This window comes from Eumetopias jubatus, unplaced genomic scaffold (assembly GCF_037043125.1).
Source record: "Eumetopias jubatus isolate StellerSeaLion01/CBP00866 unplaced genomic scaffold, mEumJub1_p1.0 scaffold_8, whole genome shotgun sequence".
In the NCBI taxonomy this organism is placed as follows: Eukaryota; Metazoa; Chordata; class Mammalia; order Carnivora; family Otariidae; genus Eumetopias; species Eumetopias jubatus.
The window spans coordinates 1,762,701-1,789,648 of NW_028274814.1; the positions used below are offsets into that span (position 1 = coordinate 1,762,701).

Consider the following 26,948-nt stretch of genomic DNA (forward strand, 5'->3'; position numbering starts at 1 on the left):
AACTCCCACTCCCCTTCACCCATTTTGCTCATCCCCCTACTTGCCTCTCCATAAATATAAAAAACAAACTTTATATTTATGGGTCTGTTTCTGTTCTGTTTGTTTGCTTTGTGTTTTTGGATTCACCATATAAGTAAAATCATATGGTATTTATCTTTCTCTGTCCAACTTATTTCATTTAGCATAATACCATTTAAGTCCATCCATGATGTAAAAAATGTAAGATGTCATTCTTTTTATGACTGAGTAATATTGCATTATATATACATACATATATGTACACACACACACTCCATATCTTCTTTATCCATTCATCTATCAATAGACACTTAAGTTGCTTCCATATTTTGACTATTATAAAGAATGCTGCAATGATGGGGCACCTGGGTGGCTCAGTCGTTAAGTGTCTGCCTTCGGCTCAGATCATGATCCCAGGGTCCTGGGATCGAGCCCCGCTTCGGGCTCCCTGCTCAGTGGGGAGCCTGCTTCTCCCTCTCCCACTCCCCCTGCTTGTGTTCCCTCTCTCGCTGTGTCTCTCTCTGTCAAATAAATAAATAAAATCTTAAAAAAAAAAAAAGAATGCTGCAATGAACCTAGGGATGCATATATCTTTTCAAATTAGTGTTTTCATTTTCTCTGGGTTAATACCCAGTAGTGGAATTGCTAGATTGCACGGCATTTCTCTTTTTAATTTTCTTGAGGAACTTCCATACTGTTTTCCACAGTGATTGCACCAATTTGCATTCCCATTAACACTACAGGCGGGTTCCCTTTACTCCACATACTAGCCAATACTTGTTATTTCTTGTCTTTTTGATGCTAGACATTGTGACTACTGTGAGGTGATAGCTCATTGTGGTTTTGATTTGCATTTCCCCGATGATTAGTGATGTTGGCATCTTTTCATGTATCTGTTGGCTATCTGTATGTCTTCTTTGGAAAAATGTCTATTCGGGTCCTCTGCCTATTTTTAATTGGATTAGTGTGTGTGTGTGTGTGTGTGTGTGTGTGTGTGTGTGTGTGTGCTGAGTTGTCTAAGTTCTTCATATTATATGTGAATATATTAACCCCTTATCAGATAGATCATTTGCAAATATTATCTCCCATTCAGTAGGTTGCCTTTTCATTTTGTTGGTGGTTTCCTTTGCTTTGTAAAAGTTTTTTATTTTGATGCAGTCAATTATACTTTTTAAACTTTTTAAAGTGATTACCGGGGCACCTGGGTGGCTCAGTTGGTTAAGCGACTGCCTTCGGCTCAGGTCATGATCCTGGAGTCCCGGGATCGAGTCCCGCATTGGGCTCCCTGCTCCCCAGGGAGTCTGCTTCTCCCTCTGACCCTCCCCCCTCTCATGCTCTCTTTCTCTCTCTCTCTCAAATAAATAAATAAAATCTTTAAAAAAAATAAAGTGATTACCATAAACTTTTTAAAGTGATTACCATAGACTTTGCAATACATATTTACAACAAATCCAAATTTACCTTCAAATAACACTATACCAACTCACAGGTAGAGCAAATACCTAATAATAACAAAGGATTCCTAACTTCCTTCTCATTGCTCATGTTACTACTATCATTCATTTCATCTATACACAAGCATACATAAGTATATGTACATATATATATTTATATACTGTTGCTCTTATTATTTTATTTTAAACTAACTGTTAACTGTTAGATCAATTAAGAATAAGAAAAATAAATTTTTAGGGGTGCCTGGCTGGCTTAGTAGAAAGAATGTGGGACTCTTGATCTTGGGGTTGTGAGTTCAAGCCTACATTGGGGGCAGAGATTACTTAAATTTTTTTAAAGAAAGAAGAAAAATAAATTTTTATTTTACCTTAATTTAATCATTCTCCAATGCTCCTTTATACAGATCTAAGATTCCAACCTATTCCTTTCTCTCTGAAAAACTTCTTTTAACATTTCTAGCAATTCAGGTCTCCTGGCAACAAATTTCTTCAATTTTTGTTCACCTGAGAAATCTTTATTTCTCTTTCACTTTTGAAGGATATTTTCACAGGGTACAGAATTCCTGATTGGTGATTATTTTTCCCCTCTACACTTTAAATATCTTATTCCACTTTCTTCTTGCTTGCATGGTTTCTAAGGAGAGGTCATATAATGCTCATCTTCATTTCTTTTTGAGTAAGGTATACTTTTCTTGTGACTTTTTTCAAGATTTTTTATCTTAGATTTTCTGTACTTTGAATATGTATTGTTTTAATTACATTTGAAAATTTTTAGAGCTCACTTTGCACTGAGGCTCAGATACTTTCTTTTACATCAGAACTTTGTTGTCCATATGATCTAGATTTTAAACACTTAGAAGGACAGTACCTTTTCAGCTATGTGCTAGCCTATCACATTCTCAACTTTGTAAGTCAATGACTTTATTCTGCCACCCAGCTACTTACCTGACATTGTTCAACTCAACCAGGAACTTACAAGGTAGACGGAAGGCCACAGTTATGCCTGAATTGGCTTTTTTTCATTAGTTCTTTTGGTCTTAATTTTGGGAATCAATACTTGGCATCTTTTTCTCTCACTAATGAGGCAGGAGTCCCATTATCTTCCTTTCACACCTGCATCTGCAAAGGAGCCTCTCCCATGGCTTCCCACTAAACTCAGACCAAATTCACTCCCATCCTCCACTGCCTGGAGAAACTGAACCATGGGATGTTTATCCCAACAGAAGTGAATGCTCTCTGCTATGCACAAGACGATAGCTGCCTTCCACAGTGGGCTGTCTAGTCCATTCCTCATTTGGCAGTTATAGAACTAACCAAACGAGGAGACTTTGAATATGTAAGTAGAACCCACATGAGGAATAGCTTTCCAATGGCTGACACAAAAGTCCTAGTGTGAGGCTGGAATGAGCCTCTTCTGGAAAGGGCTGTTTTATATGCTCTTGTTACAGTATGTCATCTTTCAAAGTAAGCCTTAGCAAGTAGAATAAATTCCATTCAAATCAAATCAAAAAATACTGCTAAACCACAAGCTGAAAACAAGAATCCCAAATAAGATTTATCCTGCTGCCAATGATTTCCCACCCACCACCAGCTGTAGGGAGTATCTCTGTGACTGAATATCTATTAGGGGTCTTGTTCCATTCTGTCCTATTTGTTAGCTGTCACTGAGAAATATTGTTAGTTCTACACAAGAGGATTCTCTCTATACGGGTTACAAATATAACAAGAAATATGTGTGCTTGTGTCCATGCATGAGAGTGTTAAATCAACTTAATACATAGAGTCCTTCCACAGAGTAATCAAAAGAAGCAAGCCAAATTTCTCACTTAAGAAGTTATCTGAAGGTAATGTAAATCCTCTTCTGTCATCTTTTCTTCTCTATACTACCCAAGGATGGCTTATGTCATTTAGATTAAAAAGAAAATAATTACACTTGTAGAATGTGAAGAGTAGGGCTGCCTTGTGGCTCATAGCCTTTCCTGCAGGTGGCTTGCAAGTATGTCACTCACAGTGAAGGGAAGAAGTGAGCATGCCAATGACATGCTACTGAGCTGCATATCCACCTCTATCAAGCCTTATTCTATGCTCTTGATCCTTAGAAGCTGTATACTTTAGAGCCCCATACCCTGAAAAGCCCCGCTTTCTCCTTAAACCACTAAGGAAAATTAGGTAACTTAAGGCAACCCTTGGCCCCACCATCTGATCAAGCTCAGGTGGGGCTCAGGCACATTTTTCTAAAGTTTTGTAGGTGGTCCTCATGGATGGCCGGTGTTTAGAACCTTTATCTTAGGAAAAACTTTTATCTTAGTGACATGATGTCTTTGTACATCCTGAAATCCTCATTTAAAGCCAGGTGTGGAAGAAATACCTTGAATCCTTTGGCATTGCCTTTTTTTTTTTTTAAGATTTTATTTATTTATTTGAGAGAGAGAGAAAGTGAGAGAGACCATGAGAGGGGAGAGGGTCAGAGGGAGAAGCAGCCTCCCCACTGAGCAGGGAGCCCGATGCGGGACTCGATCCTGGGACTCCAGGATCATGACCTGAGCCGAAGGCAGTCGCTTAACCAACTGAGCCACCCAGGTGCCCTGGCATTGTCTTTTTAATGCTCTATTCCATTGGTTCCCAACTCTGGCTGTGCAAGGTAAAAATCCAGTATACATGGGAGTCACTACAGGCAAAATGCCTCCAAAGAAATAAATAATTTATTTTATTTTTATTTTTTTAAGATTTTAATTATTTATTTGACAGAGAAAGAAAGGGAGAGAGAGCACAAGCAGGAGGAGTGGCAGGCAGAGGGGGAAGCAGGCTCTGCACTGAACAGGGAGCCTGATGCAGGACTCGATCCGAGGACCCTGGGATCGTGACCTAAGCCAAAGGCAGATGATTAACCGACTGAGCCACCCAGGCACCCAGAAATAAATAATTTAAATACAAAAACCGCAAACCTAAGTTTAATAAGTGACAATAGAAAAAACCCAGAGATCTCCAACCAAAAGTATTGTAGAAACCCTAATCTCCAACTTTCTTCTCCCTTTATCTAACTTTTCCCCCTTTGTCAAGAAAACAAATAGGTTAGTACATAATATGCTCCAAATTATTTCCTCACATTATCATCATCATTACCACATATCTGCAGTCTACTAATATTCTCAATATATATCTAATCCTTTAATTGCTAAGATTTTTATTGTGGACAGTTCCCAGACATATCATCAGCATTCTTAAAATTAGAGACATAAATCTTCTCTCAACATCCACTTTAAGAAAGTAAAAATGCTTTTTTGTAATATATGCTTGGTGTGATGTTCATGCTATTCATTATTTAACACACCAAGCCTTGCAGGAATCCCCCAAATTTTTAAATGTAACTGTTAGATTCTAAGGTAATTCAGGGATCCTGAAAGAGATTCCTTCAGTTAGCCTTAGCAGGATTTGGGTGTGGTAGAAGGAAATTATGCCCTGGTGACAGGCCCTGCCTGGAGATGAGACTGGGCAGTGATTCTAAACCATGGAAAACCATCTGATCAAGCTCAGGTGGGGCTCAGGCACATTTTTCTAAAGTTTTGTAGGTGGTCCTCATGCATGGCTGATGTTAAGAACCTTCATCTTAGGAAAAACTTTTATCTTAGGGTTTACCAACTGGATGCTTTCTCAACCTAGTCCCTGATCTGGGTCCTAGACTTGACACACTACTACAATTCCAAGAGGGGAGGGGCCAGTGAGAATGATGGCATGGTTTCAATCCACCCTGGAATGGGGCTATGGCAGGAGCATGGTCAGTGTTGCCGGAGGTAGACTCCTACATGTCAGATTTGCTCTGTGCTTTGACCCAAAATGAAACCCATGATTCAAGATTCTCTTCCCTCTTGGAGTCTTGTCTTAAATGGATTCTGAGAAGAGTTAGCAGGAATTAGTTCATCAGTTGCTTTGGTTGTGATAAGAATGATCAGGTAACATGATACTGCTAGAGGGTGAGAAGTGCTTTGGGGGGAGAAGGGCCCAGAAAAGCACAGAAAATGCATTGGAAATGGAAATAGACAAAGGACAAACTGGATCAAATTCTCGGTTCTGACATAGAAATTGTGCTTTCTCTGACCTTGCTGGCTTTGGTTTCTTTCTGAGACATTAGTGGAAGACTGTCCTAGGGGTGAGAAAAGCAAGTGAATTTCCATAGTGATGTGATATCTCAGGGTCTCCTTTTCAAAAACTATGCTGGTTGGTTGTGCTTGAAATGTCTAGGAGACCACATTTTTTTCTACTTTTAAGGATTTAGGCTGAAAATACAACTCCACTCTGGGAGGGATGACAGAAGTTAAGCTCATAATTTTTTAAAAGGCCTGTGTTTAAATCTAGGGCAGTGGTGGGTAAACTATAGTTTGTGGGCCAAATCCCACCTGTTGCCAGTTTTTGTGTGGTCCTCAGGCTAAGAGTGGTTTTTACATTCCTAAATGACCGGAAAAGAAATCAGAAGAATAGTATCTTGTGATGTGAACATCATGAAATTCTTCTCAGTGTCTGTAAATAAAGCTTTCTTGAAACATGGCCATACTCATCTGTCTACACATTTTGTACTTCAGTGACAGCTGAGTCATTGTGACAGAACGGTAGGTGGTACTGTATTGCTTTGCAAACTGCTCAGCCCACCTCAAAACACAGTGACACAGCTTTAATTCAACAGCATTTTGAGTGCCGTGCATATTGCCATAACACAGGCTTTTATAATTTTTTATGACCAGGGCATGCCCATCATATCAAGACAAAAAATGGAGAGAAAAGTAAACTTCAAATATTACACTTGTAAGACATAATGCAGTGTGGATTATTTTGTCATCAAATTGGATGACAAGGAACTGTATCTATTATAAAGTGGTGTTATAGCTGTGCTAAAAATACAGCCTCTGTTGATAACAATTTTCCCAACTCACAGGAAAGCACGTCACAGAAAGCAGGAAGTATAAGAAAGAATACTTCATTATAGTAGAATTTTTTCACAAAATTTTTTGAAATGAAGCTGCAACCAAAGTTTCCAAATAGCTCATTTGTTGGCTAAAGCAAGTCATATACCAATGGTGTTAATTAAGTCATATTTGATTCCAAGTCAAAGAAATATGTCCAGAGAAAATAAACTGGTTTAAAACGATTAACTTTTGGGCAAAAAGTTACTCAAAGAGTTGAGGACATTGGAAGCAACATCAATAGTCAATTTAAAAAGAAGCCAAATGATTTCAAGTGGTCTTCCTTGGCTTTTGATAAGCCCACATACTGTTCAGTTGTTGTTGTTTATTCAAGGAGTCAGTGCCAGATCTGAAGTCACTGAGCTCCAGCTCTATGAATGGTCTCCATGAAACAATTATAACTGAGAATATTTTCAAAAACAGCGAGAAAATACTAATCCAGTACAACCTGAGGTGGAATCTGCTAAGATGTGCTACTACAGATGGTGATAAAAATGTATGTGGAAAAGAAAAGGGCTTAGTTGAATGATTTTGCAGTTTTTGAAAATGCAAGGTGTTTAAAGACCTCATTGTGTTCATTGTACTATTTATCAGCAGTTACTTCTGAGGAACATATTTGATAACACGTGTTTTTGAATTGGTAGTGTCGACAGTTAACTTCTACTCTCACAGACTTAATAATCTTCAGTTCTATAAATTTTGTCATAAGTGAAAGCAAATCTCTACTTGCCCTACCACACAGCAGTGTGACGGTTGAGAGGTGATGAAATTTTATTGAGATTATTTTCAGCCTAGGGTCAAGATTGAAATTTCTCTGAATGAGGACTTTCTTCAGTCACTGTGATTTAACTCTGAATGACTTTGGAAATTAGCTTTTGCTGCAGGCTTGATGCTTCTTAACGAATTGAGCCTAAAACCATAAGGCAAAGCTGTGCTTCTGTAGAAAACTTCCACTGCAGTCAAGTCATTCTGATGACAGCTAATGTTGTTTGACTCACAAGTCACATCAAACTGCTGTATTTACTTCCTATGTTGTCAAAAATTAAAACAAGAAGTGAAATCTCTATCCCACACAAATTTGCAGAGAATATATTTTCCAAGCTCAACCTACAGTTCCAGCAGTATTTTTTGGACCTCACTCCACATGCAAAGGAAAAGCCCCATATTTCAAAATCCATTCATTGTACAATTGAGGAGCTTCCACTTAACTGTCTATTGAGCCAATTAATCTACAATAACATGCTAAAAGGCACATATCAAGGAAAGAACGTAATAGAATTCTATAAATGGCTCAAGTAGTTAATGTTCTTAAAATCACATGCTTATGATTGATATCACAATTCAGCAGTACCTGTTTGTGTGACAAGACATTTTCTTATTCTGTAAGTATCTACCTCCATTTTGCCTCTTAGCTTATAAAGCCTAAAGGATTTACTATCTAGCCTTTTACAGAAAAAAGAGAAGCCCCTGATCTAGAGGACTGTGGGTGTGTGAAAGATGGAGGAAAACCTCATTAGGATCACTTGCTAGAAAGTTTGGTTAAATACGAAGTGTAATTCTTCAGATTTAGCAAACAAAGCCTTGTCTGTAGTCATGTTACTTTAATCAAAAATAGAATTGGACCCGAAGCTACATCTTTCTGCTATAAACTTAACACGAACAATTTAGTTCCAGCAAACAACAGCAGCTGTCTTGCATCAATGTTGCCAATTTGAATTTTTGTTAGTTTTATAGTTTTGTTTGTGTTTCATTTGTACATCTTGCTTTGGCTTCAGACATCAGTAAGATTTAGCCTCATAACTAGTTAATATCTAATATTATATTTGTTCATATATGTAGTAGTATAAAAAATAAACTTAAGTCACAATTCTGAGGTTCACATTTTTTTTCCTTAAAAGGAGCCCGTTAAATACTTGAGCTTGAGAAACACTGTCTTAACTCAAACTTCCCCGATGCCAGAGCAACTGTCTGTCAGGTGTGAGATGTGAACATGGGTGAGAACCCCTCTAATCCTCCCAGATGTATTTTCATTTATTGAAAAGGAATGCTACAAATACACATAAATCTGTTTCTTCAGGAGTGTTAAAAAAGTTAGGTGAAACATTTCTCATCAAGAGATCATGGAAATGATAAGAATATCTGGAAGACCTGTGTTAGGCAGAATTGACCTTAACAAGAATCTGGTCTTACCTCTTCAAATGCAGTGGTTCTCAAAAGTAACATGCACAAAACCACCTGATGAGCTTGTTTAATGTGCACAATAGCAAACTTTTCTCCCTCAAATTTTCACTCAAGTAGTACAAGAATGAGGCCCAGGAATATTCTCTGATTGATGACAAATGGACTGCCATATTTTGAGAAACATGCCTTTTAGGTTTCTGATCTTCATGGCTTCATTCTGCCCTTCACTTTAGAACCCAGAGGATCCTCTGTAAAGCTCCCAGGTCATTTTTTCTACAAGAACTCCCTACCGTAAAAGGTGAGGTAGGGAGAAGAAATTAGTCCATTCCACCATGGTATCTTATTAATTATTATTACAAATCCTAAACTACACTTGTTTGTGGAACATTCTAGAATACAGCAGGTGCCTTGAACTATTTTGTTTGTAACTAACTAGAAGTAACTCAGGTTTTAAGATTCAACTACCAAATAAAGGAACTTTCAGGTAAAAAATAAAATGTGACCAAGACTCATTTTCTATCAATCTAGTTATTTTTTAAAAAGCTTTTAAACAACAACAATCTCAATAGTCTTACATTTGTGATTTTCTGCAATCTCCACTGAAGGTCAAGCATACATGAAAAAGCCCTTGCTTTATTGCCTAAAAAGACAGATGAATACCGTCATTTTAGATAAAAATCATTAGTCCAGCACATACTTACTGGTTAATATAGAAACTGTATTACTGAGTAGAAGTCTCAGTGTAAGGCATCAAAAACCTAGTGTCTCTAAACAAGACTTTAAACAACCAAGTCACGTAAATTCAGGCCACTTCCTAAGCCAACATTGCTGAGGACTTTTACTGGATATGTTTGTACAAGTTACCTGTCCCCACAACCCACTGCCCATTAAAACATAATACCTTTATCAGAAACAAAAGCTTTTCCTAGGAAAGAAGAGATTTTTTAGCACTGGAAAATTACAGGATCAGGGCTCACCTGGTAGCAAAAAGCTCCAGGGCAGTGAATTCCAGTCCTAGCTCAGCTTCTGATGTTGATATGACTGAAGGGGCTTGGGTTCACTGCCCAGTTTCCTCACCCGTGAACCTGGAATAACAATGCACCCTCCTTTACAAAGGAACCATGTTGTGTAGCAAACAAAGTGATAGCAGCTTTTTCCCAACTCAAGAGATGAAATTACAGCCTCATTGTTTGTGATATTCCCCACACATACTTGAGCGAATCCTGATATTTTAACTATTAATTACTTGTTTATTCTCAGTTTCAATACCTTCTATTCAGATCCCTTTGAGTTCCTTAACCTTGCTTATCTCCCTGGCTTCAGTCTCTGTTGGTGAACCCCCACCAACCTTTCTGACGAACATTACGCTTGACTCCCAGATCACCTATCCTTCCTAACGACCTGTGGCCCGGATCCTCTCACGTTTCTCCATGCACAGTGCTCACCGCCATGGCCTCTGCCTCGCTGCCTCTGGACAAGCCTGTCAGTCAGCCAGCTGTGAATGGGGAGGTGGCAGTGGCTCCAGCATGGGAGGGAGCGCACATCTCTCCCTGACTCTTACCCATTCCTCCCCTGTGCAGCCCCTCACAACACTGTAATAATGCCCCTTATGTGTCATAACTATGTCATGACCCCCCTCAGGGCATATGTTACCTCCTAGCTTTCTTCAGATTCCTGGCATTCCTTACAGGAGGCAGTTCAATATATGCACCCAAAATGGTAATTCATTGCTAGACTTGTCATTCTTCAATGGTTTGGTTTGTAAACTTGGGTTGGAGAAAGATGAGATGAGAAGAGAAAGGATACAACCTGAGGAATCCTATAGTAGCCTGAAAAGTCTAACATCAGCCCTCAAGTGTCCTATATATCTTACTATTCAACTCCCCAAGATTGTTCCCAGCTAAATGGATTCCCTCTTTCCTTAATCAATAAACATTTTGCAATCACACAGACACCATTAACTGAAAATGTTGTTTTAGTCTACTATTTGTACTTAGTATGTCACGATTTATATTTGAAAAGGCATCTGTATGACTGTTATATATGGAAATAGAACATCCCACTAATATGGCATTATAGGGAAGGGCTCCATTCCATGTAAGTGAAATTTCTGGATAAATGAAAATTACCTCATTAAAGACCAATCTTTCAAAATATTTCACCATTTTTTCAATCTTTAAAAAAAACAACAACAAAAAAGGGGCGCCTGGATGGCTTAGTTGGTTAAGTGTCTGCCTTCGGCTCAGGTCATGATCCAAGGGTCCTGGGATCGAGCCCCGTGTTGGGCTCTCTGCTCAGCAGGGAGCCTACTTCTCCCTCTCCTTCTGCTGCTCCCCCTGCTTGTGCTCTCTCTCTGTCAAATGAATAAATAAAGTCTTTTAAAAAAATTTTGCTATTTTTGATGGAACTCTTAGTTTTTGAAATAATAATAAAATTAAACTCTTCAATACCTACATAATTAGATTATCAATGGATATATTTCTAAAATATATGTAGATGCCTGCCTCCTTATATAATGGAAATCAAACATAACTTGCTTTTCAATTCCAGCTCCAGAGCATCGTTAAGAGTATCCATTATTGAATATTGTAATAATCCAGTACCAATTTTGTTTCTTAGAAGTTTTCATCACTCAATATTAGATCGCCAGATGATACTTCATGTTATTATTTTACTTGCTGACTCCTTCTAATTCACTGCTTCTAATCTGCTCCATGGCAACAAACCAGGTAACCAAACTTGAGTTAGAAACCCGCCTGTGGGGCGCCTGGGTGGCTCAGTTGGTTAAGCGACTGCCTTCGGCTCAGGTCATGATCCTGGAGTCCCTGGATCGAGTCCCGCATCGGGCTCCCTGCTCAGCAGGGAGTCTGCTTCTCCCTCTGACCTTCCCCCCTCTCATGTGCTTTCTCTCTCTCATTCTCTCTCTCTCTCAAATAAATAAATAAAACCTTTAAAAAAAAAAAGAAACCTGCCTGTGCACCATTGGTAGGAATGTAAAATAGTACAGTTGCTATAGAAAATACTATTGCACTCCCCCTCAATAGAAGTAGAATTACCATATAATTCAGCAATTCCACTTCTTAATATCTACCCAAAGGAATTGAAAGCAGGCTCTCAAAGAGATATTTGTACACTCACATTCATAACAGAACTCTTCAGGATAGCCAAAAGTTGGAAGCAACCCAAGGGGCCATTGACAAATGAATGGATAGGATGCCTGGGTGGCTCAGTCGATTAAACATCTGCCTTGGGCTCGGGTCATGATCCCAGGGTCCTCGGACCAAGTCTCACATCGGGCTCCTTGCTCAGTAGGAAACCTGCTTCTCCCTCTCCCTCTGCCCCTCCCCCTTGCCCATGTGCACACTCTCTCTCTCAAATAAATAAATAAAATCTTTAAAACAAACAAAAAACCCCACAAATGAATGGATAAACAAAATGTAGTATATCCATATGATAGAATATTATTATAAGGATTCCCACCTCCCCCCCACCCCCGCCAGAGTCCTACATTGTCCTGGGCACAGTGATCATTCCCACCTAGGCCTTGACCTGTGCATTTCAAGACCCACCCCTCACGCATCTCTCTACTCTGCCCCCTAGTAAAGTCCTTTGAAATCCTACGTAGTGGCTCTTTTCTGTTCCCTCCCTCTTTTAGGTCCCAAGAAGGTCAAAAAAGGAGAGAAAGGAATTGAGTAGGGGGAGATGGAATGAGGAAAAAAACAGCTCAAGAGGAGGATCAGGGGAGAGGACTGGTAGCCTCTCACTTCCTGCTTTGCATCAAGCATGAGGGCTAGATCAGTGTGCATGTGCATGTGTATATATTATTATTCCATTTTACAGATGAGAAAAATGAGGCTTATGGTGAGAACCCCTTTCCAAATGCTGAAAATGAATGAAGTAAGAGAAACAAGGACACTGTTATGAGTTCATTATTTTCAGATTATATCTTTCCTACTGGGAGGGTGGGGTGAGAAAGAGGTTAACAAAAGGAAGGAAATCCTGTCCCATGCACAGCATGGATGAACCTTGAGGACACCATGCTAAGTGAAATAAGCCAGTCACAAAAGACAAACACTGTAAAGACAGGTTGGGGAGTTGGGAGAAGGGAAAACAGGGAGTTGTTTAATGGATCAGAGTTTTAGTTTTGCAAGATAAAAAGAGTTCTAGAGATTGGTTGCACAGCAATGTGAACATACTCAACACTATTCAACCGTCTACTAGAAAATGGTTAAAAGGGTAAATTTTATGTTATGTGTATTTTACCACAATTAAATAAAATTTATGAAAAGTTAGAAACATGCATTAATTCATTCAATAAATATTTCTTTTGTGCCTACTATGTATCAGACCCTGCTCTTTGTGCCAGGGAAAAAGTGCAGAACAAAACAAAGTTTTGTCCTTTATGGAGCTTAGATTCTATTATATAGTATATAATAGTATATATACCTTTGCAGTCTACCTAATAAAGTGCATGATTTTAAGACATTGGTTTCAGAACATTAATGATTTCTCTATAGGATCTGCACCTTGACCTATTTGAATGAAGAATATATCTGAAGTTTAAATATCTTAATTCTAAAAGAGCATGATGATTAAAATGTTAAAATTGACCTATCACCAACACCTTTTGGGTGTGTTTGATTAGTTTTTCCTTCCGTTATATAGATTAAAGAATGGGATATGAGAGACTGAATATACAAATGGGCAACGGCCAGACCATGTATGAAAATAAAACTTTGACCCACAACCTGCAGCAACCTGCCTAGGAAACCAATCTCTTATCCACAATAAACAACCCAGGAAGCCAGCCTACCATAAATCAGACTTACAGGGAACAAGATTGCTATCTCCGACAATGTAGGAAGCTAAACAATAACTTCTATAACAATCAGCCTAAAATGGCCAGAACTTGATTAATGACTGACAGCTTCCCTAAGTTTTGTCCCTGCTTCCGATTTATGACCAACCAGAGAAAGCCAAATAGGCACCCTAACCAGTCACCTAGGATGCCCTGCTTCTAGTTAGCCTTCCTACAGCCTCCCCCTGCGAACAGCCTCCAACAGGGCATTCCTGAAGCCTCCCCTCTGTGCACTTTATAAAGCTTGCCCAATCCTCTGCCTGCCTTTGAGTCCCCGCCAAAACATAAGGGACTGCGGCTGTCTCCCTTACTATAGCAAGCTCACAATAAATAGCTTTTGCTTTTCTCATTTTGTTGGTCTTTATTTCCACAGATGTTTACTATATACTTGCAAATTGCTAGTCAATCTTTTAAAACAGTTAATAACTCCCAAGATATCATTGTTCCAGCTCCTGGGTTACTAGCAAGATGGCTGTCCTGCCCATCACCTGGTTCCCAGCGCTCACAGGGCGTTGTCTGACATTAACCAGTCATCCAGCAGATGGCATGATCACCATGCCCCTGCCCCCAATCAAGAGTTCTTTCATTATTTCAGTGACATCATTTTTAACAATGAATGATCATTTGAAAAATTCTTTTAGAAAAATTATTTTTCCAGGGTGCCTGGGTGTCTCAGTCGGTTAAGCATCTGCCTTCAGCTCAGGTCATGATCCCAGGGTCCTGGAATCGAGCTCCGCATCAGGCTCCCTGCGCTGCCGGGAGCCTGCTTCTCCCTCTCCCTCTGCCCCCCCAACCCACTTATGATCTCTCTCTCTCTCTCTCTCTCTCTGTCAAATAAATAAATAAAATCTTTAAAAAAAGAAAAATTATTTTTCCATTTAGATTCCTAGTTAATCTTCTATACTTTTACTTCAGGCATGGAGAAATATTTTCCATTTGTTTGTTCCAATGTTTGTGGAGGGTTGAATGACCTCCAAATAATAGGGACATTTGTACATCTTACTTGAGATTATATGTGCAAGAACTTGGGAACTATTTGTTTGCTTGTATCTGAATAACCACTGGGTAAACATCAGGTGTAAGAAATACTTGATAAAGCTGGGTTGACTTTGGAGCTGAATAATCACTGTAATGGATATTACCTTTAAAATACATGATGTATTTTTCTCCTTGTGCCTCCAGGTATATGACCTCCCTCTCTTCTGTTGGCAGCATCCATTTGCCTTAGGTCAGATTATCGTTCTTATGGAAGAAAGGCAAAGAGACAATATTACATATTTCTTGCAGTCTTGTCTTTGCATTTGAGAATTTTGAAGATCACACTTACAAAACAGGTTTTCAAAGAGAATGGACTTTCTAAATTCCAAATACTCTCTCTTTATGTTTCAAGAGGCAAATCTGGCTGGCTCATAGATTATTATAAGCACATAATTTTGAACAATGGATGATCATTTGAAAAATTTAAAAGTAGAACAACTTTACTTTAAACCAGAGTGTAAGGGAATCCCTTGAAAAGGAAAGGGAAAATAGAAAAATCCTTCCTCTTTTAGATCTGGGGAGCAACAGCAAGACAAATGTGTGCTAAGATATCCCCTCTAATGAGAGAACCACTGGGGAGGATGACATCTCCTGGGCTGAGAGGAGAGATTTGGGAGATTTCCTGCGCTGTTTCAGGCTCACTAAAACCGTCTCTCAGATTAGATTCTTGTTTATAACGTTAGGTTAAATGCATTACGTAATCAGTCTTAGACTTTGGAATTCATCTATTTCATGTAAGTCTGTGTGCTACTCCCCGCTGCACCCCCACTCCACCCCGGGGGGCAAATGGGAAAGGTTTCCTTTTGTTGAAACCCATTTGTTGTTTACCTTTTTTAGACACTGAATGTGTTAATTATGTTAGTTCAAGAAAATAAAAAATATATACTTTTCCCAAAAGTGATTAATCCTCACATAGGGCTCCTTTTGAATCTGTGCAGGAAGACGAATCAGCCCAGGATATAGGGTGTCATTTCTGTTTCTTTATCAGTTTGGCTCCCTCTAGCTGTCAGTTTGCAAATTTTAGTAGGTTCTAAAATTACACATTCTTGGCCCCCTTTTATAACACGAAGCAGAGTAATTTTTTCATAGGAAGGTTTGGGGGGAAATGATAGACTGATAGAATATATTTCTTAGTAAAGATTATATTTAGTAATTTTTAAAAATTACTAAGGTTTGTATATAGGATTGACAGATTTAGCAAATAAAAATACAGTGTACCCAGTAAAATTTAGATTTCCAATAAAAAAACAAATAATTTTTTAGTATAAGTATGCTCCAAATACATTACTCTGGCAACACTATATATTTGTATAATGTTTTACATCTCATTTGACAAATGAGGATTCTGAGGATCAAAACTTCCAATTCCAAACTCTATTTTTCCCATTTTTCCCATGGCTTATTCTTGTTTTTTCATTCTTAGGCTTCCTAAGTTCCCAAAAGAAATCAGCTCAGAGGACACTTGATTTTAAGCTCCAAGGATCCTGAGATATCTCCATTTTAACATGACTAGGGGAAGTGATCCAATAAGGATTCATCTACGTGAAAGTCCCCGGGAGAGCTTTACCTCTTACTGAATGCTCCCCACTTGGACCCTAGTGTTGACCTGCATGTTTACAGATAAGGAATTAAGGCTTAGAGGGACTTGTCCAAGGTGACACGACTACTAAGTAGGGAGCTGAGTTTTAACTCACATAGTCAGCCAGAACCAGATAATAGATGCTCCAGGCTCTGTGGACCATGCAGTCTCTGTCACGACTACTCAATGCTGCCATTGTCCAGCAAAAGCAGCCATGGGCAACACACAGATGAACAGGTGTGACCAAGCTCCAATAAACCTTGTTTATGGACACGGAAATTTGAATTTCATATAATTTTCACATATCCTGACTTATTATTCCTTTGACTTCTCTGAATTGTTTTAAAATTAAACCACATTCTTAGTTCTAGGATGGGGATTGGCAAAATGAGCCCGTAGGTCAAACCCTGCCCACCACCTGTTTTTGTAAATCAGGTTATTCATCTCTTCTCTCCTTGGTGTTCTTCTTGAAGGGCATTCCCATTAATTCTTCATGGTAGATTAATTCATACAACGGATGTTGTGATTAATCAAGTCCAATGTTCTTTATTCTGTGGTGCAATATAGGGCTTTTACTTAAGTAATTGGCTTATATTCTTCTGGAGCTCTTTTTAAAAACAAATTGGTAACATTACATTGTATCTATGAATTGGCATAAAACTAGTGATTATTTTAATGAAATTTTTTCTTTAATCAGATAGTCCATTAAGCATTCTCTTCTTAGTTGGGCACTAATCTAGGCACAACAACTATAGAAAGAAATGCACTTACCTTTTGTGACAATTCATCAGGAAAACCCTTGAATTTTTCTTTGGAATTACATCTGTGCTCATCCCTTGCAGAAGGACAAATAACTGTGATAGACATTGAAATCCTGGTGGCACCTCACTGAGTATTCTCACCTGTGCTGTGCCCAGAGGAAGGTGTGTGAGGGAAAAATGGAGACATCTGCTTGGAATTTTTGTTTTTTTCTAATACCTATTATTCACATATTATAGCTTTTCCTTTCAAGCAGTAACATTTTTTTCTCCTAAAAATAAATTAAATCTTAAGCTCCCCCCAAAATTCATAGCATCTGAGACAAAAGGTGAATTTGAAATTGTTAAAATTTAGATTTTAATTATTTTTATTGTGCCTTCTTATTGTTCAAAAAAATAGATGAATTGGGACACCTGGGTAACTCAGTCAGTTAAGTGTCTGCCTTCGGCTCAGGTCATGATCCCAGGGTCCTGAGATCAAGTCCTGCATAGGGCTCCTTGCTCAGCGGGGAGCCTGCTTCTCCCTCTGCCTGCTGCCCCCCCACTTGTGCTCTCTCTCACTCTTTCATTGACAAATAAATAAAATCTTTTTTTTAAATGGATGAATCATACTGGATTATGGGAAATAGTTAAGGTATTAGGTATTATAGGGTGTCAGAATATGCCACCCCAAAATATGCCTCTTTCGCATAATGATTATTTTGAGCTGAAGGCACTTGAGAAGAAGAAGATACAAGAAAAGCTATCTAAGAATGAAGGGGAGTAAGTCAGAGGGGGAGACGAACCATGAGAGACGATGGACTCTGAAAAACAAACTGAGGGTTCTAGAGGGGAGGGGGGTGGGGGGATGGGTTAGCCTGGTGATGGGTATTAAAGAGGGCACGTTCTGCGTGGAGCACTAGGTGTTATGCACAAACAATGAATCATGGAACACTACATCAAAAACTGATGGTGTAATGTATGGTGATTAACATAACAGTAAAAAATAAATAAATAAAAGAAAAAAAACAAGAAAAGCTATCTGCCCCCTATTTGCCTAAAAGCAGGACATACATTTACAAAGGTATCCTCCTCCCCTCTCTACTAGTAAGGACCAAAATCAATCACTAGAGACAACTTTAGACCTTAATCAGCCTGGAGACAGCACCAGAGAAGTGTATATAACAACCTTTACTAACAAGCTTTTATTTACTATTAGTTTTCCATAATGTGCCTTCCCACAGTTGGGATCCCCAGAGACTCAAGGTTCTTTTCCTTTGTCTTGTTGCTTCTCTAACACTTTAGTGTTCCCTTGCTGAGATGCTGCATGAGCCCAAGTTCTAACCACCCCTTTGAGTTACTCATCTCTGAGTGTTCCAGGGGTAAGGGTGGTGCACATGCTAATGAACTTCTGTTTGGTTTTCTTGTGTTGACTTGTGTTTTGTCAGCCCAGTTTATAGGGCCCCAACAAGAGAACCAAAGAGAGTATAGGAAAAAGAATTTTTGTTCCCCTACTGTATCTTGAAATTATGTTCTCTGCTTCACAAAAGGGTTGTGTTCCTGGTTCAGCATAAATCCCTCCCCAAACACATTCCCTGAGGCCTGAGTCCCCAGTAATGGCAGGTGAGGAAGAAAAGAACCTCTACAGATGCAGTTCTCATCCCTGGCTAGGTATCAAAATTGTCTGGAGAGGTTTTAAAACTACAGTTTCCCTAGAGTTTTGGATTCAGTAGGCCTGGGCTGAGGCTCCATAGTTAAGAACACTTCCTCTTGCAGGGCTGAGTAGAAGTCTGTATGAGTTCCCTATGGCCACTGGAATAAATCACCACAGACTGGATGGCTAAAAACAACACAGATTTATTATCTCAGTGGTGGAGGTCAGAAGTCTGAAATGAAATGGCAGGGCTGCATTCCTTCTGGAGGTTCTAGGGGAGAATGACTTTCCTTGTCATTTCCAGCTTCTGGAGGTCATTTCATTCCTTGGCTTGTGGCGCATTCCTCCATCTTCAAAGCCAGTGCTGTAGCATCTCTCTCTCTCTGACTCTGACCCTCAGGCTTCCCTCTTATAAGGACCTTGCAATTACTTTGGACCCACCCAGATGATCCAGGATAAACTCCCCATCTCAAAGTCCTTAATCACAGCTGCAAAATCCCATGTAAGGTGACATACTCACAGATTCCAGGGGTTAGGGTGAACAGCTTCGGGAGCCTTTATTCTGACTACTCCAGAGCCTGATGCAAGGCAAACATACAACTCGATCCCCAGCACTCTGCCACCTGCAGACATCACTAATTTCTCCACTATTCAACTAGTCTGTCAATGTTTTTACTTTTGCAAGAGAGGAGGAGAGGACTAGGGTGCCAAAGAGATCTTTTTTGGCTCAATCACCTTTGCCCTCCTTGATATCTGCATGATTAAAGGAGGGACTCTACCACAAGGACAGTATCTTATAGATAGATAGATAAATAGATATTATATAGATAAACAGATATTATATATATAGATGAACAGATATTATATATAGATAAACAGATATTATATATAGATAAACAGATTTTATAGATAAACAGATATTACATACATAGATAAACAGATATTATATATATATAAAATCTACAAGCCCATCATCTTTGCAGCCAATGCAGAGATGTACATTTCATACTCAGTGAGTCCCCCAAAGCCATGAACTTGAATCTTTTCCTAACAGCTGTGACCTACGAAGGCATGTTGGTCATTACAACCCTAACCATGACTTAAGGCCCCACACTAGAGAAAAAGTGGGGCATAGTCTTGATCATGGCCTTGGACTTGCTCCAAGGGCCCTCCTGCTTAGCAGTGAGACCTGCCTATTCTCACTCTCTAGAAGTTTGTGGTCAAGAATTTAGCATCCTGGGTTATGCCTGCTTCCACTCCATTGCCCACATCTGACCACTCTACTACCAAATCTTGGTCCCAGAAAACTCTCGATCCTGTTTCTTCCCTCTCCTCCTCTTGAATTTAGCTTCCTTGACAGAATCAGGAAGAAACAGGAGGCCTCTCTGTTTCCTCAGTAGTGCTCTGCTTTCCTTGTAACTTGCTCCACCAGAGCCCGATTTCACAGACTGCTTCCAGTAGCTCCCCGTCTGCCCTGTGCCTGTGGCACAAGTCCTTCTGGTTTCACACATATGCAGAGGTCTTTCCTCCTTCCATCAGGGTGTGTTTAGAAATCTGACATATGATTCCTGACAACATTCTTTACTGCCGAGTCGCCATCTGAATGTTTCCAGGCATTCTGTCACAGGAACCAGTGGGTTGACAGCTCTAAATCCACTCAATCCACCACTGAAGGTGTGACTCCATAAATTCCTTCTTAAATCTCTGTTGTTCCTCTGCCTTTGAGGCTCCCATTGCTGCAAACTTTTGTGGCAAGTTCTAAAGATGGACAAAAAGGCCCCTCTCTAGTTCCTGTCCTGCATTCCCCAATAACATACCTGGTTTCTGGTATCTTCTCACCTAGATAAGAGTTTCTGCATTTACTGATAGTCAGGCTCATAGCCAACCTGATACTGCAGGCTCCAGGGGTTCCCATTTTATAGATAAAATAGAATAGGGTCTTAATCCACGGATCCTTCACTCTCCTATGAAAGTTGCCATTTCTCTTTTTAAATTATGTATCTATTCTAGACCTTGAGGGTAAAAGAGACAGAGAGTTCAGAAAGATCATCTCTCCTCAAAATTAATGACCACAAAAATGGGGTTTTAAAAGCAGCACAAATTATGCAGTAGCAATAAAAAAGGTGTGTGTGTGTGCAGGGAGCAGGGGGAGTTGTCTCACTCACATCACAATCTTTAAAAATTCACATCAACTTTTCCACCATAGGTTTGCCACCAGAACACAGATGTTGTGAAAACCACCACTAAGCCTAAACCAAAATGCAAAAGAAAAGACTCACGTCAACATTATCGTCATTGGATGATTCAGGAAGTCTACCACTACTGGTCATCTGATCTACAAATATGGTGGGATTGACAAAAGAACTATTGAAAAATTTGAGAAGGAGGCTGCTGGGATGGGAAAGGGCTCCTTCAAGTACACCTGGATCTTGGATAAACTGGAAGTTGAATGTGAACGTGGTATCACCATTGATATCTCCCTGCAGAAATTTGAGACCAGCAAAGTATTATGCAACCATCATTGATGCCCCAGGACACAGAGACTTTATCAAAAACATGAATACAGGCACATCTCAGGCTTTCTGTGCTGTCCTGATTGTTGCCACTGGTGTTGGTGAATTTGAAGCAGGTATCTCCAAGAATGGGCAGACCTGTGAGCTTGCCCTTCTGGCTTACACACTGGGTGTAAAACAACTAATTTTTGGTGTTAACAAAACGGATTCCACTGAGCCACCCTACAGCCAGAAGAGATACAAAGAAATCATTAAGGAAGTCAGCACCTACATTAAGAAAATTGGCTACAAGCCCAACAGTAGCATTTGTGCCAATTTCTGTTTGGAATGGTGACAAAGCCTTGGTTCAAGGGATGGAAAGTCACCCATAAAGATGGCAATGCCAGTGGAACCACACTGCTTGAAGTTCTGGATTGCATTCTGCCACAAACTCTTCCAACTGACAAACTCTTGTGTCTGCCTCTCCAGGACGTCTACAAAATTGGTGGTATTGGTGCTGTCTCTGTGGACCGAGTGGAGACTGGTGTTCTTAAACCTGGCATGGTGGTCATCTTTGCTCTAGTCAGTGTTACAACTGAAGTAAATTCTGTTGAAATGCACCATGAAGCTTTGAGTGAGGTTCTTCTGGGGGACAATGTGGGCTTCAATGTCAAGAACGTATCTGTGAAAGACGTTTGTTGTGGCAGTGTGGCTGGTGACAGCAAAAATGACCCACCAGTGGAAGCAGCTGGCTTCACGGCTCAGGTTGTTATCCTGAACCATCCAGGCCAAATCAGTGTTGGATATGGACCTGTGCTGGATCGTCACACAGCTCACATTGCTTGCAGGTTTGCTGTGCTGAAGGAGGAGATTGGTTGTTGTTCTTGAAAAAGGCTGGAAGATGGTCCCAAGTTGTTGAAATTTGATGATGCTGCCATCGTTGATTGGTTCTTGGCAAGCCTATGTGTGTTGAGAACTTCTCTGACTATCCTTCTCTGGGTTGTTTTGCTGTTTGTGACATGAGACAATGGCTGTTGTGAGTGTCATCAAAGCAGTGCACAAGAAGGCAGCTGAAGCTGGCAAGGTCACCAAGTGTGCCCAGAAAGCTCAGAAGGCTAAATGAATATTATACCCCAGTCTTCATCAGGGTTGGAAGAACAGTCTCAGAACTGTTTTATCAATTGGCCATTTAAGTTTAATAGTAAAAGACTGGTTAATGAGAAATGCATTGTAAAACCTTCAGAAGGAAAGAATGTTTTATGGACCATTTGTTTTGTGTGTATTTGTGTGTGGCAATTTTAAGTAATTAGTTTTTAAAATCAGTAATTTTTTTTTAAAGATTTTGTGTATTTATTTGAAAGAGAGAATGAGAGAGAGAGAGAGAGAGAGCAGGAGAGGGGGGAAGGTCAGAGGGAGAAGCAGACTCCCTGCTGAGCAGGGAGCCCAGTGTGGGACTCGATCCCGGGACTCCAGGAGCATGACCTGAGCCGAAGGCAGTCGCTTAACCAACTGAGCCACCCAGGCGCCCTAAAATCAGTACTTTTTAATGGAAACAACTTGACCAAAACTCTGTCACAGAATTTTGAGACCCATTAAAACAAAAGTTTAATGAGGAAAAAACCAAATCCCATCAAAAAAAAGAGAAAGGCAGAAGATTCCCACTATCCTCTTGACTGAGCAGCGTTCTAGATGCTTCTAATTCATCCCAGTGCCCACCCCCAGAAACAGTATAAGAGGAAGGAAGGTGAGTGGGGGAAAAATCTCGTAAAAATCCCCTTAATAATCCCAGTAGAAAAGAGGCAGGTGAAAAAGATACACAGAAGGAGCCCAGGTATAAGTTTTCCATGCTGCCTTCCACTCACCTTCTTGTTTGCTGAGCAATGGAAATCCCAGCAATAAACAGGGATTGAGGAAAATAGAAGACAAAGTGAAAATAATACAAGATTTTATGAGGGAAATGGGTTAAAGGGAGAATCAGAGTGAGTGCCTGGTCAGTTTCATCTGTTGTTTGTTTTCCTTTATTGATCTGTTGTCTTTAGCATCAAATATGATGTTAACTGGTACTTTGACATACACATATTTAAATCATATGTAAAAGAGCAAATTTTCACCCTTCTACTATAGTTTTTAAAATCAGAAATGGGTACTGAAAGTAGTAAAATTTTTTGGCATCCATGTAGATAATATGATGTTTTCCTCTTTAATACATATGTGAATTATATCCATAGATTTCTTAATATTGAATCATTTTTGCATTCCTGAGATGAACTCCACTTAGCTGATCTGTATTATTATTTAAAAGTACTGTTAAATTAGGGGCGCCTGGGTAGCTGAGTCAGTTAATTGTCTGACTCTTGATTTCAGCAGGTCATGATCTCAGGGGTTGTGGGATGGGGTCCCGCATCGGCTCTGCACTCAGTAGGGAGCCTGCTTGGGATTCTCTCTCTCCCTCTGCCTCTCCTCCCTGCTTTCTCGCTCTCTCTCAAATAAATAAATAAAACCTTTTTAAAGTACTGTTAAATTATATTTGGAAATGTTTTTTTTTTCAAGATTTTGGCTTCCATATTAAAAACCTAGATTAGTCTGTAATTCTTTCCCAGTCTCTGGCACCAAGGCAGGTTGGCTTGACAGCCACCATGATGAGGAACTTCTGACTACATTCTGGAGTAGTTTATTTCCAGCTGTACTCACTGTCAGAGGATAACAGGAAGAACCCCAAAATGTGAGCAAGACATGCCCTGCAAAACTGAACCCTGGACCTACAAAATTCTCCCCTCTTTAATGCACAGTAGTTTACACATTCTTCAAACCTGGACCTGGCTCTAGGGAATCAGCTTCTACCCAAAGCACACAAATGTATTTTCCCAAGAGAAATACTTTTTTCTCTCAAAAGAATTATGGTGATAGCTATAAAGATAAGACAAATTTTCTATCTTAAAATAGAAGCTACAGAATAGATGTATGTGTTTTTAACAATCTTTTGAGCAAGAGACATTGTTTGGGGATATTTTGTCTACAGAAGTTATTATATTCCATTTTTTAAAGATTTTATTTATTCATGAGAGACAGAGAGAGAGAGAGAGAGGCAGAGGGAGAAGCAGGCTCCCTACTGAGCAAGGAGCGCGATGCGGGGCTTGATCCCAGGACCCCAGGATCACGACCTGAGCTGAAGGCAGATACTCAACTGTCTGAGCCACCCAGGAGCCTCTCCATATTTTTTTTACTTAACAATTTTTTACCTAAAATTAAAAACTATAGATAAAATACCAAATGCATATTTTATTATTTCATGGTGCTGATGGAGTCTGCAATCTGCAGTCTTGTGAATAAACTTTACCAACTAAAATTCATATTAATGATGGAGTGCCTGGTTAGCGTAGTCAGTTGAACATGAAACTCCTGATCTTGGGGTCATGAATTCAAGCCCCACCTTGGGCGTAGACTTTACTTAAAAAATACATACATACATAAATTCTTACACACATACAATTAAAATTAATGGGATCAAAGGTAAATTGAATCACTAAAATCACAGTAATGATCTGCTTAGGCCACAGCAAAGAACATGGTGGCTCTATCAGTTAGGAATTGCATTCCCTCCCTGGGGGTAACAGAAACCTAACGATAGTGGCCTAAGCATGAGAGCTTATTCTCTCATATAAAAACCCAGACACAGGTAGACACTTCAGGGCCAGTATGGTGGCTCCACATAGAAGGAGCCAGTCTCAAGTCCTTGACTATATTTCTGTTTCTTCATCTTCAGAATATGACCCATCAATAAGGTCACCTCATGGTCCAAGTCTTCTTTGGATCCCGGCAGGGTGTCTGCAAGCCAGGGAGCAGCAGGCGCCTAAAAGGAGGTTCCTCTCTATTGAATTGGCTTCTGTTAAAGAGCTTCCACGAAGTCCCACACATACTTCCCCATATATTTTCTTACCCAGAACTTAGTCACCCAGCCACATCTTTGAACATATGGGAGATGAGGAAATGTGGTCTTCTTTCTAAGATGCAATACAACTAGCTAAAAAAAGGGGGGGGAGGCATCTATTACTAAGAACAAAGGGGGAATGGTATTTGGTAAATAGATGGCCATTTCTGCTACAATAACTCAATCATAGTTGATGGGGTATATAAAAACAAAGTTCTAAACTATGAAATATTTCAAATAGAAAATATCATATCTGTGTACCTAATACTCAGAAAAAACATTTGTTTCAAAAATGTATAAGACATAGATCATTATAGGCACATCCTGAGGCTCGCCATTCCCCAGACATAGCCACTGTGCTCGTATTCAGGCATATCCTCCCCATGCCTGCGTTGTCCTTGTCAGCTTATACGCACTTTTAACTGTATAATGTGATTTTGTGTGTGTAAAATTTATACAAATGTTGTCATAATGCTTAAAATCATTTTCAGTTTTCCTTTTTGGGAGACATGTCAGCATTGATCCTTTTGGCACCATGTAGATATAATTCGTGCATAATCTAGCACCATTTACTGAAGAGTCTATTCTTTTCCTCACTGGTTTGTAATACCACTTCTAGGTGTACTAAGTACTCAAGGATGGTTTATAGCTCTTTTCTGTTTCATTGCTATATTAGTCTATCTCTGTATCAGTTCCACATGGTTTTAATCCTAATAGCTGTATATAAAGTCTTGATACCTAAAAGACAGATCTCCCTCCCTATTCCTCTTCAAAATTATTTAGACTATTTTTTGCTGTATTAGTTTCCTGTTGCTCTTATAATGAATTACCACAAATTTAGTGGGCAAAAACAACCCAAATTTATCCTCTTACAGGTCTGGAAATCAGAAGTATAAAATCAAGGTGTCAGCAGGCTATGTTCCTTCTGGAGTCTCTAGGGAAAAATCCATTTCCTTGATGTTTTCAGCTTCTAGAAGTCATCTGCATTCCTTGGCCCCTTCTTCTGTATTCAGGGTCAGAACAGAAACATTTTTCCATCTCTCTCTCTCTCTCTCTCTCTCTCTACTTCTGTGGTTACATGGCCTTTTTTCACTCTGACTTTCCCACTTCCTTCTTATAAGGATCCTTGTGTTTGGGCCTACCCAGATGATCCAGGATAATTTCTCTATCTCAAGATCCTTAATCACATCTGCAAAGTTTTTTTTGCTGTGTAAGGTACATATTCACAGATTTCAGGCATTAAGACCTGCACATTTTGGGGAAAGTGATTATTCATCAACCACTTGAAAATTTATAACATACTCTTAGTTTTAGATCAATTTGCCAGTTTCTATAAAAGAAGACACTATGTTAGAATGTTCATTGGAATAGCAATGAATTTAGAGATTGATATGATAATTGGTATTGTTTAGAATACTGAGATTTTCCATTCATAAACGTGGTTTATCTCTTTATTTAGCCCTTCTTTTGTACTCTTTAGTAAAGACCTATAATTTTTTTTCTGCAAAACTGTACAGCTTTTTGTTAAATTTATTTCTAGTTATTATATATACATTTTTACTACTATAAAAAGGATTTTTTATTATCACAGTTTCTACTTGCTTTTTGTAGGTATGTAGGAATACTATTGAATTTTAATTTATTTACCTTGTACTTAGCAACCTTACTGAATTTTCTTTCATTTCTATGAATCTGAAGATTCTCTTGAATTTTGTACATAGACGTTCTTCTCTGTAAATAATGTTTTTTCCTATTCTTTTCTTATACTATTTTTTCTTATCTTATTGCATTAGCTAGGTATTTCATTACAATGCTGAATAATGCTTCTAACTTTTTACTTATATGCTGGTTGCTCTTGGTACTTTGTCAAGTTTTAGGGGTTCCTTTCTATTCCTGGTTTGCCCAGAGATTTATTTTTATTTTTTAAAAGCTAATTAATTAATTAATTAATTAATTATTTTTAAGGCCCAATGTGGGCCTCAAACTCAGAACTTCAAGATCAAGAGTCACATGCTCTACTGACTAAGCCAGCCAGGTGCCCCTATTTTCTTTTT

The 26,948-nt window shown here is 39.2% G+C and overlaps 1 pseudogene across 1 annotated transcript in view; it reads left to right on the forward strand.

The window, feature by feature from the left end:
• Positions 1-23,072, forward strand: part of LOC148163625 (elongation factor 1-alpha 1 pseudogene) — a 33,156-nt pseudogene extending 10,084 nt beyond the window's left edge. The window contains exon 3 of the transcript XR_015768789.1: positions 20,681-23,072. The product of XR_015768789.1 is annotated as an elongation factor 1-alpha 1 pseudogene (transcript). The remainder of the gene's footprint in view (positions 1-20,680) is intronic.
• The last annotated feature ends 3,876 nt before the right edge of the window (positions 23,073-26,948 follow it).